Source organism: Rhincodon typus, chromosome 12, assembly GCF_021869965.1.
Source record: "Rhincodon typus isolate 14 chromosome 12, sRhiTyp1.1, whole genome shotgun sequence".
NCBI lineage: Eukaryota > Metazoa > Chordata > Chondrichthyes > Orectolobiformes > Rhincodontidae > Rhincodon > Rhincodon typus.
In genome coordinates this window covers 30523889-30529070 of record NC_063343.1, presented here as the reverse complement: position 1 = coordinate 30529070, position 5182 = coordinate 30523889, and the positions used below count along the sequence as shown (strand labels likewise).

Below are 5182 nucleotides of genomic sequence, written 5' to 3'. Positions count from 1 at the left end.
CTCTCTGTGAATCTTTGTAAATTTTCTCATGCTATTCATAGCAACTCACCTCATTAGCCATATACTATGCTTCTCTGTTGTCTCTTTCACACATTCTTCTACTCATCAAAAGCGGAAGTACTTGCCACTGCTGGGATCTCCCCATGCTATATTTAAAACACAATTTTTGTATAGGTTCAGTGCATTCAGTCCAGAGCTGCCCTGCATGGAATCTACTACATCACACTCATTCTAATTCTGCTATTGCATCCATCTCCAACCAAGGCTCATGGACTACCATTTTCACCATTGCATGCAATATGTTCCCTCACTGACTCTCATCTATCCCTCTTTCCTGACTGACTAGTCCTACATGCCTTCTGCAGTTCCCTTCACTCACTCAGGATGCCACACCATTGCTCCCCCACCTACAACAGTGCTAACAGCTATGCCAGCCACATTTAACACAACCAATGCCTCCCTTGTTCTCATTCCAGGAGGAAATGGCCCACCCAAGTGCTGGAAGATGGTTGGTGGAGTGCCCAACTTTCATCTCCACAGAAATCTCCTCTCTGGAACACTGCAGTGGTGGCTGAGCCTACCACCTCTGGGCCCTCTAGACACAAACACCCCTGGGACTGTCTGACCAAAACTCCAAGGTCAACAGACTCCACTATAAGACATGCTCCTTATACTTCGGCTGTGGACCCCAAAACTGCACCTGGACACAGTGGGAGGGAAAGAAAGATGACAACTTACAGGGCAAGGGTGACTTTTCTTGTAAATACATTATCACATTTGTAAATATGTGCTCACTTTCCATCAGTTGTGTAAGTCAATGTCATTTTAGCCTTAACTACAAAATGAGATAGAGAGATTAGCTAATCTTGGCCCTACAGGGCTCTAACTCTGTCTGAGTGATAGCTATCCTGTCCATAGCGCACATCCTAGCATGAAACAGTCAGAATTTAATGTGGGAGCATTAGATATTATGAAAATTCCATCAATTTGTGAACAAATTTTATTAAATAGCATGAACTGTGTAGAAATAGCAATGCAGTAATCTGTACTTGTAATTGAGATTATTCAAGGGATGTTAGCCTCAGCAATATCAAAACAGTTGCAGTGATTCAAAGGTGACTTCATGCAACTCAGTTCCATTGTCAACCTGGTACCAACTTTTCACAAAGTTGTTCCAGCTACATTTCCCACCTATCCAAAGGAACCCAGTGCTTCTGTAAACTATTCCTGTCAATGATGTAACCTGTCATAGTTCTTGATTAGTTATGCATAAGTACTCTTCCAGGTAGGGTTATCAAAAATCAAAACAACCACATTTACACTGTCACACGCTCTTTGTACTCATATTTAATCAAAAAATTTAGACTGGACCGATTTGCCAACCTGCACTTTTTAAGCCAACTTGTATTTCTGTGAATAAATAAGCAAATTCTCTCTGACAATTCATTTGGAAACTTCTGTTCTATAAATAAAGAGTTAACCAACTGCTCTTCCCTAGAGCACCTGCGTTTTTGTATGTTTAACTCATAGTTAAAAGTGCATGTAATAAAACTCACTTGTAAGGTCAATACATAATTTCTGACAGGCAGCTTTAATGGAAGCATTAACAGTTTTATAATGCACAATGAAAGTTCTAAATTTCAGACCAGCAAATTTTTGATCGGCTTTGGGTTGTAATCTGGAATACAACTATGATGTTTTTGTGATTTAAAGTGTTCCACTCAAATGCTACATCCTCACTTTTGGCAACGTATATCAATGATGAGGGGACCAAAGGCATGGCAGCCGTATTTACACATGACAAACAAAAGATAAATTGGGATGTATAAGAAGATATCATTTTGCAGACCAATATAAACAGATTAAGTGAGTGAGCAAAAATCTGACAGATAGTATATAACGTGGAAAAATGTGAAATAGTTCACTTTGGCAGGATGAACAAAAAATACAGTAATACTTATATGGAGAACAACTGCAGAATTCTGAGGTGCAGAGGGATCTAGATGTTCTGGTGCATGAATCACAAAAAAATTGCAGAAACAGCAAGTAATTAAATTAATGGAATGCTATCCTTCAGTTTGAAAGGGACTGAACATGAAAAGTAATGATGTTTTGCTTCAGTTGAATAGAGTATCAGTGAGCCCACATCTTGAATACCATGGGTGGAATTTTCTGCCCCCTGGAATAATGCGGACAATTGCAAAGGCATGTAAAAAAATGAAGAATAATTTAAAAATCAGAATCTCAATGTCTAGAAAACTTTTCCCGACTTCACCCTTAAACTTTAAACAATGACTTCAGAATCTCACTATTAAATGGCGATTATCTTACTTCCAAGCATTTCCATCTCGTTATTAGCTCAACAAACCGGGCTTATATGTCACGGCCAATTTTCTTCTCCTTCCCAGAGAAACTAGACTGCAACATTTCCCAACAAAATTCAGGTTGGCCACTTGCCTGTCTCAGCCTTCATCCAACTCTGCCTTTATCACAACGTCCCTACGTGCTCCATAAATACCATTGTTCTAAAATCTTCATCCACACAAGTCAGCACTGTGTTAGATTTTGGGGCTTCTGGACACAGTTCAGCCATTTGTAAGAATTTTTGGATAGATTATTAAGTTTGTTAAGAAGCAGCAATATAGACAGTAGATTAAAAAAAGTATACAACTTGTGATAATTGAGGATGGTTCACTCTTGCCAAAGTATGAACAGGCAGTTGATGATCTCATTAGAGTTGCAAAGGCAACACCCTGCCCTTCAACTGAAGTGTTAGGGAACACTTCCCTGGATCTTCCTTCAATCTCTTTTAGCTCATCTTCTATCTGAAGAAGATTGCTGCTGATGAGGACTACCCCCGATAAAGGACTGCTGTCTGACTCTGAGCTTTTGTTGATAGATTTTATGTTTGGAGCCTGCAATCCACACAATATCAATTGTTTGCCTGAATCCTTTTAGCCAATCAGCAAAGGACAATGATTCACAACATCACAACAACCATTATCCCTTTGCCCATCTTCACCTGAAGGTCAGTTTTCAATCATTTTAGGAACAATCATTTTTATTTTCCAAAACACTGCACTGATAATATTGTACATATGGTGCCAGATAATATTTGATGTCATCTTTAGGAAATAGTAGCTTCAGTGGTATTTGTTGTCATCTTCCTTACACTTGTTTAATAGAAGCCTTCTGGAAAAGGAAACAACTGCTGTAGCATCCACTACATGAGGTCCCATCCTACACAGGAAATACAAGAAAATTTCAGTTTTAAAGATCTCCCATTTTCCAACAATCAGCAAATTACGGGCCTCACCACATCATCATGCTTGCTCGTGGTCGAAATTTCACATCACTTCAGCCCTTCATGTTTATATGGCTGGTCCAGTTCAGTTTCTGGTCAATGGTGATGCCCAATATGTTGATAGTGGGGATTCAGTGGTGGTAACACCTTTTAATGTCAAGGGATGATGGTCAGATTCTTTGTTAGAGATGGTCATTGCCCAGCACTTGTGTGGCAAGAATGTTACTTGCCACTTATCACCTTAAGCCTGCATATATCCAGGTCTTACTGCATTTGGGCATGAACTGCTTCAGTATCTGAGGAATTGCAAATGGTGCTGAACATTGCACAATCATCAGCAAACATGCTCACTTCTAACCTTAGGATGGAGGGAAGGTCATTCATGAAGCAGCTGAAATGATTGAGCCGAGGACATCAACCTAAGGAACTAAGGCAGAGATGTCCTGGCGTGGAGATGACTGTCCTCCAACCATCACAATTGTCTTCCTTTGTGCCAGGCATGACACTAACCAGTGGAGAGTATTCCCTCTGGTTCCAGTTTTGCTAAAGTCCCTTGATGCCATATGTGACCAAATGCAGCCTGATGTCAAGGGCAGTCACTCACTTCACCTCAACTCTGGAATTCAGCTTCTTTCTCCATGTTTAGCTCAAGGCAGTAATGAGGTCAGAAACTGAGTGGCCTTAGTGGAATTCAAATTGAGTGCAAGTGAACAGGTTATTGCTATATGTTGTTATATAGTACTGTTGATGATTCCTTTCATCATTTTACTGATGATCAAGACTAGGCGGAGTTGTTTAATTATCCACTACCATTCACGACTGGTTGTGGCAGGCCAGCAGAGCTTACATCTGACCCATTGGCTGTTGAATTGCTTATTTCTGTTAACACTTGCTGCTTATGCTGTTTGACACACAGATAGACCTGCTTTGTAGCTTTGCCAGGCTTTCACCTCATTTTCTGAATGCCTGGTGCTGCACTTGGCACACCCTCTTGCTCTCTTCTTCGAGCCAAGGTCAATCCTCTGGTTTGATGGTAATGGTAGAATGCTGGCCCATTAGATTGCAAATTGTGTTGGAGTACAATTCTGATGCTGTTGATGGCCCAAAGCGCCTCATGTCTTGAGTTGCTAGATCTGTTCGAAATCTGTTTCACTTAGCACACTAGTGCTACACGACAACATATGTGCTCACTTCGGCAGCACATATACCAAAATTGGAATGATACAGAGAAGATGGCGCCTGCACAAGGACGACACACAAATTCGTGAAGTGTAGGGTGGTACGGTGGCTCAGTTGTTAGCACTGCTGCTTCACAACACCAGGAACCCAGGTTCAATTCCACACTTGGGTGATTGTCTGTGTGGAGTTTACACATTCTCCCCAAGTCTGCATGGGTTTCCTCCGGGTGCTCCGGTTTCCTCCCACAATCCAAAGATATGCAGGCTAGGTGGATTGTTCAGGGATGCGTAGATTAGGTGGGTTATAGGGGGATGGGTCTGGGTGGGATGCTCTGAGAGTTGGTGTGGATTTGTTGGGCCAAAATTTGTTTCCTTCCTCTCCAGCTGCTGATACAACAGAATGGTTTGATAGATCATTTCAGAGGCCAGTTAAAAGTCAACTACATTGCTGTGGGCCTGGAGTCACATGTAGGCCAAACCCAATAAGGATAGCATTTCCTTCCCTAAAAAGGACATTAGTGAGCTAGATAATAGTTGACAAATAGCTTCATGATCAAAATTAGACTTTGAAGTTTTTTTTACTTTAAGACAGAACTAAAATTTTAAAAATGAATTTTAAATAAAAATCTAGAATTAAAATTCCATCTGCTATGGTGGGTTTCAAACCCAGGACATTACCTATATCACTGGATTACTACTG

At 40.8% G+C, this 5182-nt stretch overlaps 1 pseudogene; it reads left to right on the top strand.

Annotated features, from left to right (window-relative positions):
- The first annotated feature begins 4487 nt into the window (after positions 1-4487).
- Positions 4488-4588, top strand: LOC125484610 (annotated as a pseudogene).
- Positions 4589-5182: the final 594 nt, after the last annotated feature.